Here is a 23278-nt window from a genome sequence, read left to right as displayed (position 1 = left end):
ACCCACAAGCTTTATTGCACTGCCAGCTCTGCTCTCTCAGCAGTAGCTCTGCATCTTGCCAGCGCCGCCACGGGAAGCTGCTCCAGGTTCTCGCTGCAGGATCTTCAGCTTGGCTCCAGCTCTGCCACTTTCCAGCTCCACCCTCACATTCCAATCCCAGTCTCCCACTTCCCAATTCCTCACCCTCCCAATTCCAGTCCACCAGGTACTCCTCCTACCCCAGAACTCCTAGCCCAACTCCAAAGTCAAAACCCCAGCTCTAGACTCATTTCAGCCCTACCCACCCAGCCCACGTTCCTGCTCATCAATCCTTATTCCACAGACACACAGGGATTTCAGTGACGCTGCCACAGTCCTCATCTGAGCTCCAGACACCCTCCCAGCTCCAGAGACGCAATCCCAGCCCTATATGGATTTCAGCCCCAGCCTCTCACTCCACATTCCCAATTAGAATCCCGAGTCCAAACACACACAGATTTCAGCGACAGTGCCACAGGCCCTATCTCACAGGGATTGCTGTCATTCCTGCCCCAAGTGTTACAGTCCCAAGCCCAGAACCCAGCCCTATCCCAGCCCCTCAGTGATTTCAGCTCGAGACCCACAAGCTTTATTGCACTGCCAGCTCTGCTCTCTCAGCAGTAGCTCTGCATCTTGCCAGCGCCGCCACGGGAAGCTGCTCCAGGTTCTCGCTGCAGGATCTTCAGCTTGGCTCCAGCTCTGGGATTTTCCAGCTCCACCCTCACACTCCCAATCCCACTCCCCCAGCTACTCCTCTTACCCCAGAACTCCTAGCCCAACTGCAAACTCTCAGTCCCAGCCCTATACTGATTTCAGCCCCAGCCTCTCACTCCACATTCCCAATTATAATCCCAATTCCACAGACACACAGGGATTTCAGCGTTGGTGCCACAGGCCCTATCTCTGCCCCACACTGATTCCTGCCCAGGTGTTACAGTCCCGAGCCCAGAACCCAGCCCTACCCCAGCCCCTCAGTGATTTCAGCTCGAGACCCACAAGCTTTATTGCACTGCCAGCTCTGCTCTCTCAGCAGTAGCTCTGCATCTTGCCAGCGCCGCCACGGGAAGCTGCTCCAGGTTCTCGCTGCAGGATCTTCAGCTTGGCTCCAGCTCTGGGATTTTCCAGCTCCACCCTCACATTCCAATCCCAGTCTCCCACTTCCCAATTCCTCACCCTCCCAATTCCCGTCCACCAGGTACTCCTCCTACCCCAGAACTCCTAGCCCAACTCCAAAGTCAAAACCCCAGCTCTAGACTCATTTCAGCCCTACCCACCCAGCCCACGTTCCTGCTCATCAATCCTTATTCCACAGACACACAGGGATTTCAGTGACGCTGCCACAGTCCTCATCTGAGCTCCAGACACCCTCCCAGCTCCAGAGACGCAATCCCAGCCCTATATGGATTTCAGCCCCAGCCTCTCACTCCACATTCCCAATTAGAATCCCGAGTCCAAACACACACAGATTTCAGCGACAGTGCCACAGGCCCTATCTCACAGGGATTGCTGTCATTCCTGCCCCAAGTGTTACAGTCCCAAGCCCAAACCCTGTCCCTATCCCAGCCCCTCAGTGATTTCAGCTCGAGACCCACAAGCTTTATTGCACTGCCAGCTCTGCTCTCTCAGCAGTAGCTCTGCATCTTGCCAGCGCCGCCACGGGAAGCTGCTCCAGGTTCTCGCTGCAGGATCTTCAGCTTGGCTCCAGCTCTGGGATTTTCCAGCTCCACCCTCACACTCCCAATCCCACTCCCCCAGCTACTCCTCTTACCCCAGAACTCCTAGCCCAACTGCAAACTCTCAATCCCAGCCCTATACTGATTTCAGCCCCAGCCTCTCACTCCACATTCCCAATTATAATCCCAATTCCACAGACACACAGGGATTTCAGCGACGGTGCCACAGGCCCTATCTCTGCCCCATACTGATTCCTGCCCAGGTGTTACAGTCCCGAGCCCAGAACCCAGCCCTACCCCAGCCCCTCAGTGATTTCAGCTCGAGACCCACAAGCTTTATTGCACTGCCAGCTCTGCTCTCTCAGCAGTAGCTCTGCATCTTGCCAGCGCCGCCACGGGAAGCTGCTCCAGGTTCTCGCTGCAGGATCTTCAGCTTGGCTCCAGCTCTGGGATTTTCCAGCTCCACCCTCACACTCCCAATCCCACTCCCCCAGCTACTCCTCTTACCCCAGAACTCCTAGCCCAACTGCAAACTCTCAATCCCAGCCCTATACTGATTTCAGCCCCAGCCTCTCACTCCACATTCCCAATTATAATCCCAATTCCACAGACACACAGGGATTTCAGTGACGCTGCCACAGTCCTCATCTGAGCTCCAGACACCCTCCCAGCTCCAGAGACGCAATCCCAGCCCTATATGGATTTCAGCCCCAGCCTCTCACTCCACATTCCCAATTAGAATCCCAATTCCACAGACACACAGGGATTTCAGCGACAGTGCCACAGGCCCTATCTCACAGGATTGCTGTCATTCCTGCCCCAAGTGTTACAGTCCCAAGCCCAGAACCCATCCCTATCCCAGTCCCTCAGTGATTTCAGCTCGAGACCCACAAGCTTTATTGCACTGCCAGCTCTGCTCTCTCAGCAGTAGCTCTGCATCTTGCCAGCGCCGCCACGGGAAGCTGCTCCAGGTTCTCGCTGCAGGATCTTCAGCTTGGCTCCAGCTCTGGGATTTTCCAGCTCCACCCTCACACTCCCAATCCCACTCCCCCAGCTACTCCTCTTACCCCAGAACTCCTAGCCCAACTGCAAACTCTCAGTCCCAGCCCTATACTGATTTCAGCCCCAGCCTCTCACTCCACATTCCCAATTATAATCCCAATTCCACAGACACACAGGGATTTCAGCGACGGTGCCACAGGCCCTATCTCTGCCCCACACTGATTCCTGCCCAGGTGTTACAGTCCCGAGCCCAGAACCCAGCCCTACCCCAGCCCCTCAGTGATTTCAGCTCGAGACCCACAAGCTTTATTGCACTGCCAGCTCTGCTCTCTCAGCAGTAGCTCTGCATCTTGCCAGCGCCGCCACGGGAAGCTGCTCCAGGTTCTCGCTGCAGGATCTTCAGCTTGGCTCCAGCTCTGCCACTTTCCAGCTCCACCCTCACATTCCAATCCCAGTCCCCCAGCTACTCCTCCTACCCCATAACTCCTAGCCCAACTGCAAACTCTCAGTCCCAGCCCTATACTGATTTCAGCCCCAGCCTCTCACTCCACATTCCCAATTATAATCCCAATTCCAAACACACAGAGATTTCAGCGACAGTGCCACAGGCCCTATCTCACACTACTTGATATAATTACTGCCCCAAGTGTTACAGTCCCAAGCCCAGAACCCAGCCCTACCCCAGCCCCTCAGTGATTTCAGCTCGAGACCCACAAGCTTTATTGCACTGCCAGCTCTGCTCTCTCAGCAGTAGCTCTGCATCTTGCCAGCGCCGCCACGGGAAGCTGCTCCAGGTTCTCGCTGCAGGATCTTCAGCTTGGCTCCAGCTCTGGGATTTTCCAGCTCCAACTTCACATTCCCAATCCCAGTTCCCCAGGTGCTCCTCCAGCCCCAGAAACCCGATCCCAACTCTAAAGTCCAGATCCCTGCCCTAGACTGATTTCAGCTCTTTCCCCTTAGTGCACGTTTCTACCCATCAATCCCTATTCCACAGACACACAGATGTTTCAGCGACGGTGCCAGTCCCTGTCTCAATCCTACAGTGATATCTGCTGCAGTGCCTCAGTCCCTCTCCGTACTCCACAGTCCCTTTCCGAGCACCACTCTCCCTATCCCATACCCAGACCCACAACCTTTATTTCTCTGCCAGCCCTGCTGTCACCTCCTGGTAAAGCTGCCGCACATTCCAATCCTAGCATCTTTCTTTTGTTAAAGGTCTGAGTTTTCCACCCCAGCTCTCAAGCCCACATTCCAGGCCAGGCCTGACTATTTTTATCCCAGCTCCATCCCTGCAGTATTTATGCCAGGTCCATGCTCCCTAAGCCAGCCCCACTCTTGTTCTGCCCACAGTCCTACCGTCTTTATGTCTCCACCAGTTCTGCTGCCTCAGCTCCAGGTTCTGCCTCAGCTTTCTGCTGCCTCTGCCTCAGCTTTCTGCTGCCTCTGCCTAAATCTTCTCCTGGGTGTCTCTGCAGCCCGGGGCTGTTGACAAGGTCACAAATCAGTCTTTGTCGTTCACTTAAATATCTCTAGGAGCTGTCCCACCCATCCCAACGGGAAGAGCAACAAAACAATAGAATAAACAATCAAGTAGTCAAAGATGAAAATAAAAGTAAAATAAAATTATAATAGAATGAAACATCTTTTATTACTTTTCTTTGTAATAATACTTTCAATACCAGCCGCACTGAGAGGCTGCATCCTAGTCCTTCTGGTTCGGGGGAGCACCCCTGAGCACGGGTCGCTCCCCCACTGAGCACTGACCAAAGCTGGCCGGCACAGCTGCCCGGGACACCGCCTGCCCAACGCCCTGCCTCGGCAGCTGTGGGGGACCGACCCCGGCTCCCCCTGGATCGGCAGCCGAGGGGGTGCTGCCCCATGGCTCCCCACCGCTCCCTGGAGCGGCAGCCGCGAGGGTCCCACCCTGGCTCACCGCCGCTCCTCGGCCCAGCGGCCGCGCCGCTCCCGGGCCGCTCCCGCCGCTCCGGCGCCGCCCCAGCCCCGCCGCCGAACTGCCCCCAGCGCCCCCCGCCCACGCCCTTTATAGCCGCGGCCCGCACAGCCCCGCCCCCCTCGTGCCAGCCCAGCCAATCCCAGCGTCCGGCAGCGTCCGGCCCCGCCAATCCCCGCCTGCCCGTTCCCGCCCTGCCCGTCCCCAAGAACGCCGCTGTCCCCTCAGGCCCCGCTCCCAGGGGCTGCTCCGCTCCCGCCCGCTGCCCGCCTCCCTCCCCTTCTCCCAGGAGAACTACGGGACGGGACGGGACCGCGGACCTCCCGCCCGCCCTTCCAACAGCGCCTGCGGGTGCCGCGGCAGCGCAGGCGCGGCTCCGCCGGATCCCGAAGCAAAGGCGCCGAGAGCGGCGCCTGAGGGGAACGCGGGGGGCGAGGTGGAGAGGGGGGGGCTCCGCGCCGCGGCTGAGCGGGCAGAGCTTGTTCGACCGCGGCCCCATTGAAAGGGCCGCCGTCGCTCCCGCCCCCTCCCCGCCTCCCGGAAGAACTCCCAGACGGGACGTGAGCGCGGAGCTGTGCCACCCGCCCTCCCTGGTCCCAACAGGGCCTGTCGGGGGCTGCGGCAGCGCAGGCGCGGCTCCGGAAGCAAAGGCGCCGGCATCTACAGCGCCTGAGGGGAACGTGAGGAAGGGGGGCGGCGCCGCGACGCGGCTGAGCGGGCACAGCTTACGGGACCGCGGCCTCATTGAAAGGGCGGGCTACGATTGGACGGAGCGGAGAAAAGCGGGCTGGGAGTGGCGGGCCGGGATCGGACCTGCACGTCGGGAGCCACAACCTCCCGGAGAGAGCGGCCCCTCTGCCCAAGACAGGCCACGTGCCTGGAGCGGCAGCCGCGGGAGTCCCGCCCCAGCTCACCGCCGATCTCGCCCCGGCTCCCGCCGCTCCAGCGCCGCTTCCACCTGCGCCGCCGCTTCCACCTCCGCCGCCGCTTCCACCTCCGCCGCCGAACTGCCCCCCCCGCGCCCCCTCCCCCGCTATTTATAGACCGCGGCCCGCATAGCCCCGCCCCCCCGTGCCAGCCCCGCCAATCCCCGCCCGCCCGTTCCCGAGAACGCCGCTGGCCCCGCAGGCCCCGCTCCCGGAGCCCCTCCCGCCCGCTCCCCGCCTCCCTCCCCTTCTCCTGGGAGAGCTCCCGGACGGGACGTGACCGCGGAGCTCCCACCGCCCTTCCGTGGTCCCAGCAGCGCCTGTGGGGAACGGGGAGACGGTGCCGCGCGGAGGGGCCGCGCCGCGGCTGAGCGGGCAGAGCTTGCGGGACCGCGGCCGGATTGAAAAGGCGGGCTGTGATTGGACGCCGCCGAGAAAGGCGGGCCGGGATTGGCGGGCCAGACGCTGCCTCGGGCCCGGATTGGCGGGGCTTGGAGCCCGCGGGGCCGCGGCCCCGGGTGGCGGGAGGTGCTCGGGTGGTCGGGCGGAGGGACGAGGGCCGTGTCGGAGGGGCCCTTCCCGCGGGTCCGTGGCCGCCCCGGGTCCCGCCCCCGGGACCCCGTCCCCTGCCCCGCCCCTTGGTCGGGCTGCACCCCCGGGGGCCCGGCCCCAAGGCCCCTGCAGAGCCCCTCGGGGAGCCCCCCACCGGCACACGGGGCGGTTCCGGGTCGCGAAGGCGGACTGTGCGGCATGGGGGACCGGGGAGCAGCGGCGACGTGGTGGGCCGGGAGTCGGCGGCGGGGAGCGGGGAGGACGCAGAGCGGCAGTGCGCCTCTGACCGCCTCTCCCCCCGCAGCAGTTCTGCTTCTACGGGGACTTAAACTGCCCCGACTGGGTGCTGGCTGAGATCAGCTCCCTGGCCGAAATCTTTTAAGTGCCCGCCCCCCCCCCCATCCCCCTCCCCGCCCCAGGCCCGCTGCCCACCCTCCTTCTCCTGCGCAGTCCCTGCTGCTGCTGAAGTTCAGCGCTATTTCAGTACTTGTTCTACTTGTGCTTCTGAAAAAAAGCTAGAATCAGGATAGCCAAAGCAACATAGAAAGTCTATTCCATCTTCAACTACATTACAGGGCAAAGGAAATAAGTGATCCTACCCATCAGTGGAACAGGGGAAGAATGAAGATTAAGTCTGTGAGCTATAGAAGAGAAAAATCACACTGTAACAACTTAGAAGATTGCTCCAAGACCACAGTCACAGGAAAAGGGAAGAGAGCCAGGGGCAGAAACTGTAAGGCCAAAAAGATGATGGACACGTCTGTGCATCAATCAGGTTCAGAGGTCACTGCATGCCCCAAGCCTAACGAGTTCTCTGGTTTATGTGTGTTATACACCTATTAATTACTTGAATAGAAAATTTACAATTGAACTTTCACAAAGGTTACAGAGTGATATCTGATTACTGACCATTGCAGCTGAGCTTCTGCTACACATTCTGACACGTCAGGTGACTGAATGTTTGCTTGTTTTCTAGGCTCTCCTTACAGTCCATCCAGGTCATGAAATACAGAGGGGATTTCTTGAGAGGCAGCTTTTAGACCTCATTCCCTTACCTTCATGGTCAATGCCATCAGTGTCACTCTCCCTCTCTTCTTGCTCTTCATCGAGAGTTCCTCGTGTTAGTATTAGCTCAGAGGGACCCATTGCAGAAGCATCAGGTCCTTGAAGGGAACAGAAACGGCTGTACACAAACCAGCTTGCTAAAGGTAAGGTTTCTGTCTGCACAGAAACCCAGCAATGAACACCTGCTCTAAGGGGACAGAAAGCTGCTTGTGGATCCCAGACACAGGACAGACTCCATCAGCACCTACTCGCCTCATCTAAGGAACAGTGCAGCCAACAGCAGAGCTTTCTCACATTCTGATCTGACTGTTTCGCCTTTTCTAAAGTATTGCATTATTTCTAGTAGGTCCCCTGCTTTAGCTACACAGTGGGGTTTCTTCCAAACCTGTGACTGACACAGAAGAGCTGAGTGTGACCAATCCCACAGGAACTAAAGCCCCACTCCTCTAACATGGAGCTGCTTTCACACGTCTGCTGTGAGGATAAAGAAGCACTGTACTACTTCAGAAGGCAAACTCTTCAGAAAACTTCTGCAGTAACCTTTATCCTCCTGGGGAGGTACCTGCCAGTGTGCTGCCCTGCACACACACGCTGCCCATGTCCTTCCACAAGTGTTCCAGCTGCTCTCTCTTTTGCTTATTTTGAGCTTTCTCCCGTAGACAAAGATTTCCATGTGGATTCTGAGAACATTTAAAACATCAGGAGAAGAGAAACCTCACCCAAACCCAGCAGCCTGTCCCCCAGTCAGAGAGCAGAAGTCACTATGCAGGTCTTACATTTCAACTCAGGTTACACAGAACTTCTGACTAAGCATGGAAAGCAACCTCCAGTCAGGTGGGATTCTAGGACATTTTCTAGGACATCTAGGTGGGATTTTAAGCAGCACCGGGAAGCCAAACTCTGTGTAGCTGTGCCTGCAGAGAACTGTCCTTTGGACAGCCAGAACTCAAGGTGAGCAGAGCTACTGATTTTGGCACTGCAATTCAGTCTTTCTTACTAAGGCAAACTAGTGCTCTTCACTGGTGCAGGAAGATACAGGGATAGTCTCAACAAATCCCTTTGGAAATTTATTTTTAAGAACTCTCTATCCATCTGAATGGAAGACACAATCTTATTTCCCAATCATTTTCACACAATTAGCTCAAATATTAGCACTAAACCAGTGAGCAACATCTGTTTTGCAAAATCTTTATTTTTGTAAAGATATGCTCCACCACATCTAGGAAAAAAAAGGCAAATGGTGGACTCCTTCAGGACAGGAGTTTTCCCACAGTGAGTACGACTAGTAAATGAAATGTTAGACCCTCTCAACATAAAGGCAATTGTGTGCATAAAAGTGACCCAAGACACACTGTTCAGGTGTAAAACAGCTAAAAACACTTACCAGTGTTTTTCTCAGGCGCTCGTATTCTGGCCGATACTCTCTGAAAAGGTGAACAAAGGGAGTGCATTCAGTCTGAAAAACACATGATTTGTATTGCAGAAGGATCATCCTGGAGGCTTCGTTTTACTCAAAAAAAAAGTTTTCTCTAGGCTTTCATGTTTGAGAGACATTTCAGAAAGACTAACAGTACTTTTTTCCCCAGATTTGGATTCTGAAACCAATGGATGCAAAATCAATGAACATACTTCATTAAAACAGCAACAATTCAAAACTTGGTATGGAATTACAAGAAAAAAATTACTTCACAGACTTGCTGGCACAGATAGCTTTTACTTTTTCACGGAACAGCACAAAAATTCATCTCTGAATAGTTCCTTTTTACTGCTGCTTTTTATGCTGATACTGGACACCCTAAGCTACCTTGGCTATGGCAACTGTGCACTCCTTCAAATCAAAGGAACAGACTCATGAATCAGGACCTTCAGGAAGTGGTCACTGGGTCGCAGACCAGAAGTTATCCCCTTACCTCTCCTATTCATCTACAGCTTTAGAAAGCTGGGTAAAAAACTCCCCCAGTCCTGTGCCAAACACTGCAGAAACACCAACCACCTGGAAAAGAAAACACACCAGAACTAGAGAGTAACTGAGCCAGATTCTTAATACAGAAAAAAAACCAAAATAAAAACAAACAAACAAACAATCCCCCACAACGACAACAAAAAAATCAACACCACCGAAAAACCCAACAACAACAAACTATTAATCTAAACCTAACAACAGCCATTTAATCAGCACAGTGGCCTAAGAGTGGGCAGTAACACTTCTGCTTCTGTCCAGCCCGCTTTCAAACTCTTCCTCCACTTGCTGTTCATGTTTGTTACTTCTGCTTTTTGGTTGTCGGTGATTTTCTGTTTGGTGAGTTGTTGGGGTATTTTGGGGGGTGTTTCTTTGGGGAAGGAGGTTTGTTTGGTATTTTTTATCACTGTAGGGTAATTCAAAAGAAAGGTCAAGTCTTTCTGCTGTTTACTTGTTTATTGTTAATAACCCAAGTTCTCATTCTGCATCTAGGGTTTTAAGTGGTTAGCAAGTATCAGTGTACTAGAATTAAAGTGCAAAAGAGACAACAAGAACTGACCTTTTGGCTCTGAAATAGTCTAATACTTTTTATTTAGCCAAAGCACATTTAAAAGGTCCCCAGAACAGCAAGAGAGGGAGAATTTAATCAGTTGCTATGACAATACATTCAAAATGCACATCTACTTTCTAATTTCAACTTGTCTCTCATTACACTTCTGGCCATTTGTTCTGCTTGTATTAAATCAATTCTCTAAAAATACCTTGAATTAAGACTATTACCAGCCAGAATCCTACATCCTCTAACGAAAATTCTCCCTCTTTTTCATAGGCAAGACAGTCTCAACTACTGACTTCCAAATGGAAGACCTTTCCCAACACAGCCTTGCATTGATCATTAATACAGTAAATATGCAGACAGCTCTCCAAAGGATTTTAAGCATTAAGGCCAGGCGCTGTGCCAATATATATAAATATTTATACTTTCCCTGCACTTCAGTACAAGCTGCCTTTTACTCCGTAATCCTCTTCATATGACCTGCTCTCCATCCAGTGCTCCAACAGTCCTGACAGGCAGATAAATATGACCTGATCAGCAAATAAGGAACAGGAAGTATGTTAGTTCTGTATATGGGACCACTACAATCCCTTTTGAAATTCTGTATGTTGTTCCACACAGGACACTTACAATATTTTTGTTTTGGCTCTTATCATTATCTACATGAATGGAATCATTTCGTTCCTGTAATATCCACGCAGCCGAGAAGGCTTGCTTTTCCTTTAGTAAAAGCTGATGACAAACACAATCAGCTAAAACCTTTAGCACAGACTATGGGATCATTAACAGCCTCCAATGGATAGTGTTGTCAGAGAAACAATTAATTTGTCCTCTCAAAACCTGGTTGAGTGGAAGAACAATCTTCTTCTTGTACAAGCAAATATAAAGGGTTTTTTTGTTCATTTATTTGTTTTTGAGATTTCTTTTGTTTTTTATATATCCTTTTTTATTTCGTTTATTTTTTATTCTCTTTATTTTCCATTTTCTCTCCCAGTGCTCCCCAACAACCCTCAGTAACACCCAGTGCTCCCCAAAATTGACCCAAAACCGACCCAAATCACCCCAAAAGCTGACCCAAAACTGACCCCAAAAACTGACCCAAGTCATCCCCAAAACTGACCCAAAACTCTGCATTTCTTTGGCATCATTTCCTCTCAAGAACAACATCTGCGATTTAGTTGATTGCTAAAGCCATCATTTTAAAATCATCTCAGGAATCCAAAGGGACTGGAAAACACACAGAAATCATTCCTGCACCCACCAAAGCATTAGGAATTGGAACCCGATTCCCTCATCTCTCTCCTTGTTCTTCTTGGCTGGAAAACCTGATGATCCCCACTGGCTGTTTTTAGGCTGCTTTTCTTCCACAGCTCCTTTCCTCCCGGCTGAAACCTCCTGGCATCTTCAGGCCTTATCTGGAGGGAAGCCCCTCTGAAGTATTTCCTCTCGTGGCAATTCTGTGGGATGAAGAAGTAAACAAAGCACATCAAGAGCTCCTTCTCCCCCCTTCCCTCGCAAACACCCTCCCAGCTTGTCCTTGGCAGCTCCATCCCCCCGGCAGCCGCACCCGACGCTTCGGCTCCGCTGGGAAAGGGACAGCAAGTGCAGAAGCAAGTTCAGGTCTGGGCAGGGGCTCCCTGGGGAACGGCACTTCAGTGCTTTAGTCCGTGGCCTTTCCTGCTGCCCTCCCTCCTGGAGGCAGAGGATGACCCGTCCCTTGTTTCTCCCACGCTGGCAGACCCAGGTCCTGCTCCTTTGGCCCCACTTTTCTTGGCAGTCCCGGCATCATTTCCCAGGGTCCCCAGGAAACTTCTGCACTTGACCCACTGCTAAGTGCAGAGCACAGGGCGAGGGAAGGACAAATTTCTCGGCACCCACCCCCTGGAATTTCCCTCCTCCGCAGCACGCTCCCGTTCCCGCTGTCTCTGCAGGTGCCCGCACGAGTCCTCCTTCTCCCAGCACCTCAGAGAATGTCCTTTTCACCCAGGTCCTGCTTACCGTCGTCCAACAAAACACGCTGACAACATTTTTCACGATGCCAGTGGAGAGATATCAGAGCACACTGCACAGGGAAGCTGAGCCTGCCCCATCCCTGCAAGTGTTCCAGGCCAGGCTGGACGGGACTCGCAGCAACCGGGGACAGTGGAAGGTGTCCCTGCCCACGGAAGACAGGCTGGCCTTTGAAGGTCCCCTTCAAACCAAATCGCTCTGGGATTCCCCTCCAAAATCACTCCCAAAGAGACACAGCAACCAAAGCAGAGGGACTGCACTCCCAGCTTTTCTTACCTGCAGGCACACACAGCACAGCACGCTGGACATAAAAGCCACAGGGTTAGTCCTGCCAGAGGCGTCCGGCACACCCACGGCGACCGAAGGGAAAGAGGCAGCCTGGGAACACGGAGTAAAAGACACCTTAATTAGGACTACACTGAGCCATAGCCAGGTCATTCCCACAGACAGCTTCACCGTCCAGTCCCACAAAAAGCACTGACCTCCCAGGGCCTCAGTTAGGATGGCTCCTGACGCTGACACCTCCGTTTGCCCCGGGGGGTCAAGAATAACATGCCTGGGAAGAAGTCACCCCCAACAACAAAAAGGGAAAATTAGTGAAGCACGGGGTCCTCTTCTGACTAGATTGCCACCAGCATTCCAGAGCAGATGACACGACTGTTCTGTTACAGACGAGAAAAGCCTGTTCTCCCAAACAAACAGCGAGGAGATTTATGGGCACGCCTGAACATTTCCTGTGAGGAACTTTTTGTAACTAAGGAGCAGGTGCTGTCTTGAGTTGAAGGCATCAATTTGACAGACACTTAGGACAGCAAACTCTTCAGCAGAGCAATTAACTGCAGCCTATTTGAACAGCAGGGGAGAGAAAACGACAGTCGAAGGGAAGACAAGAAAAGCAGAACTGGAATCAGCAGACTTTTCTTCCATCTCTCCCGAGGAAGTCTAGTTTGTCTGTTCTAATAATTCTATGCCCTTTTCTACATGAAACTTAGAGCAAGGCTGAAAAAACAACTAGAAAACACGGAGAGAAGCTTTTTAGAATTTCACGTGATTTTCCCAAACCGATGCCAGAAAAGCAGAACTCGGTAGAATGTACTCACCTGGAGGCCTTTGGTCTTTTCTTCCCTAAGCTTCGTCACCTGATTGAAAAAGCAGAGTAGACTCGGTATTTAGGCTCCCAACAGGAAAACTTCCCCTTCATTTCCTAAAAGAAACTACATTAAACTGCACAGCTGCAGGCGCGTCTCCAGCTGTTAAAGCCTTTCAGCTTTTCGGAGGGTGAGAATGCCCTGCTAAGGAAGGCTGAAAACTGCTCGGAGCCTGCACAGGTCCAAGAGCCCCTTGATTTTGTCTGTGTTCCAGTCCCGGGCTAAAGAAAGGGCAGAAGAAGCGCAGTTGTTCCTTGCCTCTTCCCTAAGAGGTTCGGCCAGGTGCTGGGCCAGCCCGGGCACTCCGGGGGAAGGCCGGCAGTGCCCAAGCAGCGCCGCTTTGCCAGGGGCGTCGCTTGCAAGAGCGCCGCCGAGCGCCGGGCCCTGCCTCACAGTCGCCGCCTGGCGGACACGGCCGGGAGCGGTACTGCAGCCGCGCGCCTCCCCCCCCCCCCTCCCCTCCTTGGCGAGACCCGCGGCGCCTTTGGACGCGCCCAGCTTACCCCGGGGTCGATCTCCGTCGAATCTGCCGCCGTGGGTCGCTTCCGGGGGGGGAAGGCGGCGGCGCAGCCCCGATAGCATCTCCAGGGCACGGCGGGAGCGAGCGGGGCAGAAGCGGGGGCAGGGGCGGGAGCGGGAGCGGAGCGGGGCGAGAGGGCGGCGCGACGTGCGCGCCATGCGGTCCTCGCGCGCCGCGGCCCCGAGACGGGGGCTGCCGGCGCCGGTGCCTGCCGCCGCCCACGAACCTGCCGCCCGCGCCCGGCGCCGCCGAGCGCCCCGCCCTGTCCCCGCAGCGGGAAGCAGCGCGGCGAGACGGCGCTGCGGGCGCGGGGTGGGGGTCCGGGTCGCGGCGGAAGCCTCTCGCCGCCATCTTTAGTGTGGTCGTTCCGGTCCTGGCGGCGCCATCTTTACTGTGGGCTTGGCGAACTTCCGGGCAGGGGCCGCCATCTTTAGTGTGGTCGTTCCGGTCCTGGCGGCGCCATCTTTACTATGGGCTTGGCGGACTTCCGGGCCGGGGCCTTGGAGGACTTCCGGTCGCTCACTACTTCTGGTGACCGAGTTTACCCAAATTAGCGTCCCTCCTCGCTAATTTCTGCGCTTTCACCCCAAGAAATCTTCACGTTATTCCCCCCCCGCACACCCCGGGACAGACGGGAGACCGCGAGTCCCGCCCTGCCGCCGGAACCGGCCCTTAACTCGAGCAGGGAGCGCTGCACCGGCACGAGAGCCACTGCGCATGCGTCGCCGGTTCCTCTCCTGCCTGCCCTTACTTACCACGTGATCGCCGGCGTTTTGCCAACGACTGCGCATGCGCTGTTCAAAATTTTTTCAATGCAGTTCCTGTTTTCCGTCAGCAGGTGGCAGTATTTCATCTCAAATTTATGTGCAATTCCTTTTCTCTGTCACCAGGGGGCAGTGTTGCTATGCGATTTTTTACTTATGGCATTTTTTTTTTTGTTTTATAACCGTATTTGTTCATGTAGTTCTTTTGGGAAATCGGATAATTGGCTTGTGATTGCTGGTGGTTTGAAAATTTACTTGTGTAATTAGGCTCTTCTCCTGGTTTTAATTCTCTAGGTTCTTCTCCTAAGAGAATTAAAATCAGGAGAAGAGCCTAAAAAAAAAATGAAAATCAGGGGAAGAGCCTAAAAAAATGAAAATCAGGAGAAGAGCCTAAAAATATAAAAATCAGGAGGAGAGCCCAAGAGAATTAAAATCAGGAGAAGAACCTAAGAGAATTAAAATCAGGACAAGAGCCTTTAAAAAATTAGATCAGGAGAAGAGCCCAAGAGAATTCAAATCAGGACAAGAGCCTTCAAAATATTAAAATCAGGACAAGAGCATTTAAAAAATTAAATTTAGGAGAAGAGCCTTAAAAAAAATAAAATCAGGACAAGAGACCAAGAGAATTAAAATCAGGAGAAGAGCCTTCAAAAAATTACAATCAGGACAAGAGCCTTCAAAAAATTAAAATCAGGACAAGAGCCTTCAAAAAATTAAAATCAGGACAAGAGCCTTCAAAAAATTAAAATCAGGACAAGAGCCTTCAAAAAATTAAAATCAGGACAAGAGCCTTAAAAAAATTAAAATCAGGATAGGAGCCTGATAAAATTACAATCAGAAGAGGAGCCTGAAAAAATTAAAATCAGGAGAGGAGCCTGAAAAAATTAAAATCAGGACAGGGGACTAATACAATAAAAACCAGGAGAGGAGCCTTAAAAAATTAAAATCAGGAGAGGAGCCTAAAAAAATTACAATCAGGAGGGGAGCCTGAAAAAATTAAAATCAGGAGAGGAGCCTAAAAAAATTACAATCAGGACAGGGGACTAACACAATAAAAATCAGGAGAGGAGCCTGAAAAAATTAAAATCAGGACAGGAGCCTAAAAAATTAAAATCAGGAGAGGGGACGAATAAAATAAAAATCAGGAGAGGAGCCTAAAAAAATTAAAAACAGGAGATGAACCTGAAAAAATTACAATCAGGAGAGACCCAGAACTCACCCAAGCCTCCCCAAAAACTACCAGAAACTGATTCAAATCTCACCAAAAATGACCCAGAACTCACCCAAATCTCCCCAAAAATTGACCAGAAACTGATCCAATTCACTCCAAAAATTGATCCAGAACTGACACAAAACTGGCCCAAATCACCTCAAAAACTAACTCCAAATTGGCCCAAAACCTGACCTAAAAATGCAAAAAACCCCCCCCAAAACTGACCCAAAAATGATACAAAATCAGCCAAAAATGGCCAGAAACTCTCCCAAATCTCCCCAAAAACATGGCCAGAAACTCACCCAAATCTCCCCCCAAAAATGGCCAGAAACTCACCCAAATCTCCCCAAAAAAATGGTCAGAAATTCACCCAAATCTCCCCCCAAAAATGGCAAGAAACTAACCTAAATCTCCCCCCAAAAATGGCCAGAAAGTCACCCAAATCTACCCCCAAAAATGGGCCAGAAAATCACCCAAATCTCCCCAAAACCATGGCCAGAAACTCACCCAAATCTCCCCAAAAAATGGCCAGAAACTCACCCAAATCTCCCCAAAAACATGGCCAGAAACTCACCCAAATCTCCCCAAAAACCTGGACAGAAACTCACCAAAATCTACCCCAAAAATGGTCAGAAACTCACCCAAATCTCCCCAAAAACATGGCCAGAAACTCACCCAAATCTCCCCAAAAAAATGGCCAGAAACTCACCCAAATCTCCCCAAAAAACAAGCCAGAAACTCACCCAAATCTCCCCAAAAAAATGGCCAGAAACTCACCCAAATCTTCCCCCAAAAATGGCCAGAAACTCACCCAAATCTCCCCAAAAAAATGGACAGAAACTCACCCAAATCTCTCTAAAACAGTCAGAAACTCACCAAAATCTCCCCAAAAATATAGTCAGAAACTCACCCAAATCTCCCCCAAAAAATGGCCAGAAACTCTCCCAAATCTCCCCTAAAAAATTGGCAAGAAACTCACCCAAATCTCCCCCAAAACATGGTCAGAAACTCACCCAAATCTCCCCAAAAACATGGCCAGAAACTCACCCAAATCTCCCCAAAAAAATGGTCAGAAAATCAACCAAATCTCCCCAAAAATATAGCCAGAAACTCAACCAAATCTCCCCAAAAAAATGGCCAGAAACTCACCCAAATCTCCCCCCAAAAATGGTCAGAAACTCACCAAATTCTCCCCAAAAATGGTCAGAAACTCACCCAAATCTCCCCAAAAACATGGTCAGAAAATCACCCAAATCTCCCCAAAAACATGGTCAGAAACTCACCCAAATTTCCCCCAAAAATGGTCAGAAACTCACCCAAATCTCCCCAAAAATATAGCCAGAAACTCACCCAAATCTCCAAAAAAAAATGGCCAGAAACTCACCCAAATCTCTCCCCCAAAAATGGTCAGAAACTCACCCAAATCTCCCCCAAAAACAGCCAGAAACTCTCCAAAATCTCCCAGAAAACATGGCAAGAAACTCACCCAAATCTCCCCAAAAAAATGGTCAGAAACTCACCCAAATCTCCCCAAAAAAATGGCCATAAACTCACCCAAATCTCCCCAAAAAAATGGTCAGAAACTCACCCAAATCTCCCCAAAAAAATTGCCAGAAACTCACCCAAATCTCCCCAAAAAAATGGCCAGAAACTCACCCAAATCTCCCCAAAAACATGGTCAGAAAATCACCAAAATCTCCCAAAAAACATAGCCAGAAACTCACCCAAATCTCCCCAAAAATATGGCCAGAAACTCACCCAAATCTCCCCAAAAACATGGTCAGAAACTCACCCAAATCTCCCCCCAAAAATGGTCAGAAACTCACCCAAATCTCCCCAAAAACATGGCCAGAAACTCACCCAAATCTCCCCCAAAAACAGCCAGAAACTCACCCAAATCTCCCCAAAAACATGGTCAGAAACTCACCCAAATCTCCCCCCAAAAATGGTCAGAAACTCACCCAAAACTCCCCCCAAAGATGGTCAGAAACTCACCCAAATCTCGCCCCAAAATTGGCCAGAAATTCTCCCAAATCTCCCCAGAAACTCACCCAAATCTCCCCAAAAACATGGCCAGAAACTCACCCAAATCACCCCCAAAAATGGCCAGAAACTCACCCAAATCTCCCAAAAAACATGGCCAGAACCTCACCCAAATCTCCCCAAAAACATAGTCAGAATCTCACCAAAATCTCCCCAAAAACATGGACAGAAACTCACCAAAATCTCCCCCAAAAATATAGCCAGAAACTCACCCAAATCTCCCTAAAAAAATAGCCAGAAACTCACCCAAATCTCCCCAAAAAAATAGCCAGAAACACACCAAAATCTGCCCAAAAAATGGTCAGAAACTCACCCAAATCTCCCCCCAAAAATGGTCAGAAACTCACCCAAATCTCCCCAAAAACATGGCCAGAAACTCACCCAAATCTCCCCAAAAAAATAGCCAGAAACTCACCCAAATCTCCCCAAAAAAATGGTCAGAGACTAATCCAAATCTCCCCAAAAACATGGTCAGAAACTCACCCAAATCTCCCCAAAAACATGGACAGAAACTCACCCAAATTCCCCCAAAAAATAGCAAGGAACTCACCCAAATCTCCAAAAAAATGGTCAGAAACTCACCCAAATCTCCCCCCAAAAATGGTCAGAAACTCACCCAAATCTCCCCCAAAAATATAGCCAGAAACTCACCCAAATCTACCCCAAAAATGGTCAGAAACTCACCCAAATCTCCCCCAAAAAATAGCAAGTAACTCACCCAAATCTCAAAAAAAATGGTCAGAAACTCACCCAAATCTCCCCCAAAAAAAGGTCAGAAACTCACCCAAATCTCCCCAAAAACATGGTCAGAAACTCACCAAAATCTCCCCAAAAACATGGACAGAAACTCACCCAAATCTCCCCAAAAACATGGCCAGAAACTCACCCAAATCTCCCCAAAAAAATGGCCAGAAACTCACCCAAATCTCCCCAAAAACATGGCCAGAAACTCACCCAAATCTCCCCAAAAACATAATCAGAATCTCACCAAAATCTCCCCAAAAAAATAGCCAGAAACTCACCCAAATCTATCCAAAAACATGGCCAGAAACTCACCCAAATCTCCCCCCAAAAATGGCCAGAAACTCACCCAAATCTCCCCCAAAAAAAGGTCAGAAACTCACCCAAATCTCCCGAAAAACATGGCCAGAAACTCACCCAAATCACCCCCCAAATATGGCCAGAAACTCACCCAAATCTCCCCAAAAACATGGTCAGAATCTCACCAAAATCTCCCCAAAAACCTGGACAGAAACTCACAAAAATCTCCCCAAAAACATGGACAGAAACTCACCCAAATCTCCCGAAAAAATGGCCAGAATCTCACCCAAATCTCCCCAAAAAAATGGCCAGAAACTCACCCAAATCACCCCCAAAAATGGTCAGAAACTCACCCAAATCTCCCCAAAAATATAGCCAGAAACTCACCCAAATCTCCCCAAAAACATAGTCAGAATCTCACCAAAATCTCCCCAAAAACATGGACAGAAACTCACCCAAATCTCCCCAAAAACATGGCCAGAAACTCACCAAAATCTCCCCCCAAAAATGGCCAGAAACTCACCCAAATCTCCCCAAAAAATGGCCAGAAACTCACCCAAATCTCCCCAAAAAATGGCCAGAAACTCACCCAAATCTCCCCAAAAACATGGCCAGAAACTCACCCAAATCTCCCCAAAAACATGGCCAGAAACTCACCCAAATCTCCCCAAAAAAATGGCCAGAAAGTCACCCAAATCCCCCCAAAAACATAATCAGAATCTCACCAAAATCTCCCCAAAAACATGGACAGAAACTCACCAAAATCTCCCCAAAAAAATAGCCAGGAACTCACCCAAATCTCCCCAAAAACATGGCCAGAAACTCACCCAAATCTCCCCCCAAAAATGGCCAGAAAGTCACCCAAATCTCCCCAAAAACATGGTCTGAAACTCACCAAAATCTCCCCAAAAAAAGGTCAGAAACTCACCCAAATCTATCCAAAAACATGGCCAGAAACTCACCAAAATGTCCCCAAAAAAATAGCCAGAAACTCACCCAAATCTCCAAAAAAATGGTCAGAAACTCACCCAAATCTCCCCCAAAAAATAGCAAGTAACTCACCCAAATCTCCAAAAAAATGGTCAGAAACTCACCCAAATGTCCCCCCAAAAATGGTCAGAAACTCACCCAAATCTCCCCCAAAAATATAGCCAGAAACTCACCCAAATCTCCCCCAAAAAAAGGTCAGAAACTCACCCAAATCTCCCCAAAAACATTGCCAGAAACTCACCCAAAATTCCCCCCAAATATGGCCAGAAACTCACCCAAATCTCCCCAAAAACATGGTCAGAAACTCACCAAAATCTCCCCAAAAACCTGGACAGAAACTAACCAAAATCTCCCCAAAAACATGGCCAGAAACTCACCCAAATCTCCCCCAAAAAAAGGTCAGAAACTCACCCAAATCTCCTCAAAAAATTGCCAGAAAATCACCCAAATCTCTCCCCAAAAACATGGACAGAAACTCACCCAAATCTCCAGAAAAAGGTCAGAAACTCACCCAAATCTCCCCAAAAAAATGGTCAGAAACTCACCCAAATCTCCCCCCAAAATATAGCCAGAAACTCACCCAAATCTCCCCAAAAAAAGGTCAGAAACTCACCCAAATCTCCCCCCAAAAATGGTCAGAAACTCACCAAAATCTCTCCCCAAAAATGGTCAGAAACTCACCCAAATCTCCCCAAAAACATGGACAGAAACTCACCCAAATCTCCCAAAAAAATAGCCAGAAACTCACCCAAATCTCCCCAAAATAATAGTCAGAAACTCATCCAAATTTCCCCAAAAACATGGCCAGAAACTCACCCAAATCTCCCCAAAAACATGGCCAGAAACTCACCCAAATCTCCCCAAAAACATGGACAGAAACTCACCAAAATCTCCCCCCAAAAATGGTCAGAAACTCACCCAAATCTCCCCAAAAATGTAGTCAGAAACTCACCCAAATCTCCCCAAAAAATATAGCCAGAAACTCACCCAAATCTCCCCCAAAAAATAGCCAGAAACTCACCAAAATCTCCCCAAAAAAATGGCCAGAAACTCACCCAAATCTCCCCCCAAAAATGGCCAGAAACTCACCAAAATCTCCCCAAAAACATGGCCAGAAACTCACCCAAATCTCCCCAAAAACATAGTCAGAATCTCACCAAAATCTCCCCAAAAAAATAGCCAGAAACTCACCCAAATCTCCCCCCAAAAATGGCCAGAAAGTCACCCAAATCTCCCCAAAAACATTGTCTGAAACTCACCAAAATCTCCCCAAAAACATGGCCGGAAACTCACCAAAATCTCCCCCCAAAAATGGCCAGAAACTCACCCAAATCTCCCCAAAAACATGGCCAGAAACTCACCCAAATCTCCCCCCAAAAATGGTCAGAAACTCACCCAAAGCTCCCCAAAAACATGGCCAGAAACTCACCCAAATCTCCCCCCAAAAATGGTCAGAAACTCACCCAAATCTCCCCAAAAACATGGCCAGAAAGTCACCCAAATCTCCCCAAAAACATGGACAGAAACTCACCAAAATCTTCCCAAAAAAATAGCCAGAAACTCACCCAAATCTCCCCCCAAAAATGGCCAGAAACTCACCCAAATCTCCCCAAAAACATGGTCTGAAACTCACCAAAATCTCCCCAAAAAAAGGTCAGAAACTCACCCAAATCTCCCCAAAAACATGGTCAGAAACTCACCCAAATCTCCCCAAAAACATGGTCAGAAACTCACCCAAATCTCCCCAAAAACATGGACAGAAACTCACCAAAATCTCCCCAAAAACATGGTCAGAAACTCACCAAAATCTCCTGAAAAAAATGGTGAGAAACTCACCCAAATCTCCCCCAAAAAATAGCCAGAAATTCACCCAAATCTCCCCCAAAAAATTGCCAGAAACTCACCGAAATCTCCCCAAAAACATGGCCAGAAACTCATCCAAATCTCCCCAAAAAAATAGCCAGAAACTAACCCAAATCTCCCCCAAAAACATGGACAGAAACTCACCCAAATCTCCCCAAAAACATGGCCAGAAACTCACCCAAAGCTCCCCAAAAAAAAGGTCAGAAACTCACCCAAATCTCCCCCCAAAAATGGTCAGAAACTCACCCAAATCTCCCCAAAAACATGGACAGAAACTCACCCAAATCTCCCCCCAAAAATGGCCAGAAACTCATCCAAATCTCCCCAAAAAAATAGCCAGAAACTAACCCAAATCTCCCCAAAAACATGGACAGAAACTCACCCAAATCTCCCCAATAACATGGTCAGAAACTCACCAAAATCTCCTGAAAAAAATGGTGAGAAACTCACCCAAAGCTCCCCAAAAAAATGGTCAGAAACTCACCCAAATCTCTCCAAAAACATGGTCAGAAACTCATCCAAATCTCCCCCAAAAAAATAGCCAGAAACTCACCCAAATCTCCAGAAAAAGGTCAGAAACTCACCCAAATCTCCCCAAAAAAATGGTCAGAAACTCACCCAAATCTCCCCCCAAAATATAGCCAGAAACTCACCCAAATCTCCCCAAAAAAATAGCCAGAAACTCACCCAAATCTCCCCCCAAAAATGGTCAGAAACTCACCAAAATCTCTCCCCAAAAATGGTCAGAAACTCACCAAAGTCTCCCCAAAAACCTGGACAGAAACTCACCAAAATCTCCCCAAAAAAATGGACAGAAACTCACCAAAATCTCCCCAAAAACATGGCCAGAAACTCTCCAAAATCTCCCCAAAAAATGGCCAGAAACTAACCCAAATCTCCCCCCAAAAATGGTCAGAAACTCACCCAAATCTCCCCAAAAACATGGCCAGAAACTCACCCAAATCTCCCCAAAAACATAGTCAGAATCTCACCAAAATCTCCCCAAAAACATGGACAGAAACTCACCAAAATCTCCCCAAAAACATGGCCGGAAACTCACCAAAATCTCCCCCCAAAAATGGCCAGAAACTCACCCAAATCTCCCCAAAAACATGGCCAGAAACTCACCCAAATCTCCCCAAAAAATGGCCAGAAACTCACCCAAATCTCCCCAAAAACATGGCCAGAAACTCACCCAAATCTCCCCAAAAACATGGCCAGAAACTCACCCAAATCTCCCCAAAAATATGGCCAGAAACTCACCCAAATCTCCCCAAAAAAATGGTCAGAAACTCACCCAAATCTCCCCCAAAAAATGGACAGAAACTCACCCAAATCTCCCCAAAAACATGGATAGAAACTCACCCAAATCTCCCCAAAAAAATTGCCAGAAACTCACCGAAATCTCCCCAAAAAAATGGTCAGAAACTCACCAAAATCTCCCCAAAAACATGGAGAGAATCTCATAAAAAACTCCCCAAAAACATGGCCAGAAACTCACCCAAATCTCCCCAAAAAAATAGCCAGAAACTCACCCAAATCTCCCCCCAAAAATGGTCAGAAACTCACCCAAATCTCCCCCCAAAAATGGTCAGAAACTCACCCAAATCTCCCCAAAAAATGGCCAGAAACTCACCCAAATCTCCCCAAAAACATGGCCAGAAACTCACCCAAATCTCCCCAAAAAAAAAAAAAGTAACTCACCCAAATCTCCAAAAAAATGGTCAGAAACTCACCCAAATCTCCCCCCAAAAATGGTCAGAAACTCACCCAAATCTCCCCCAAAAAAAGGTCAGAAACTCACCCAAATCTCCCCAAAAACATTGCCAGAAACTCACCCAAATCTCCCCCCAAATATGGCCAGAAACTCACCCAAATCTCCCCAAAAACATGGACAGAAACTCACCCAAATCTCCCCCAAAAAAAGGTCAGAAACTCACCCAAATCTCCCCAAAAAAATGGACAGAAACTCACCCAAATCTC

The 23278-nt window shown here is 49.8% G+C and overlaps 1 protein-coding gene across 4 annotated transcripts in view; it reads right to left on the bottom strand.

Moving 5' to 3' along the window:
• LOC127467794 (GPN-loop GTPase 1-like) overlaps nucleotides 1–14075 on the bottom strand; it is a 76950-nt gene extending 62875 nt beyond the window's left edge. Inside the window, exons 1-7 of one of the 4 annotated variants that reach the window (XR_007903301.1) lie at nucleotides 13365–14075; nucleotides 12814–12852; nucleotides 12196–12269; nucleotides 11990–12091; nucleotides 9098–10233; nucleotides 8572–8643; nucleotides 7032–7285 (exon numbers count right to left, since the gene is read on the bottom strand). The gene's annotated coding sequence lies outside the window, so the exon portion shown is untranslated. Of the gene's footprint in view, nucleotides 1–7031; nucleotides 7286–7749; nucleotides 8117–8571; nucleotides 8644–9097; nucleotides 10234–11989; nucleotides 12092–12195; nucleotides 12270–12813; nucleotides 12853–13364 lie in introns of those variants that run through there. The other 3 variants (XR_007903300.1, XR_007903298.1, XR_007903299.1) reach the window with 3 other exon arrangements.
• Nucleotides 14076–23278: the final 9203 nt, after the last annotated feature.

The sequence above is a fragment of the Manacus candei genome, unplaced genomic scaffold (assembly GCF_025592945.1).
Source record: "Manacus candei isolate 608988 ecotype Guabito, Panama unplaced genomic scaffold, ASM2559294v1 h1tg000014l, whole genome shotgun sequence".
Taxonomy (NCBI): domain Eukaryota; kingdom Metazoa; phylum Chordata; class Aves; order Passeriformes; family Pipridae; genus Manacus; species Manacus candei.
This window is presented reverse-complemented; position numbering and strand designations above follow the sequence as displayed.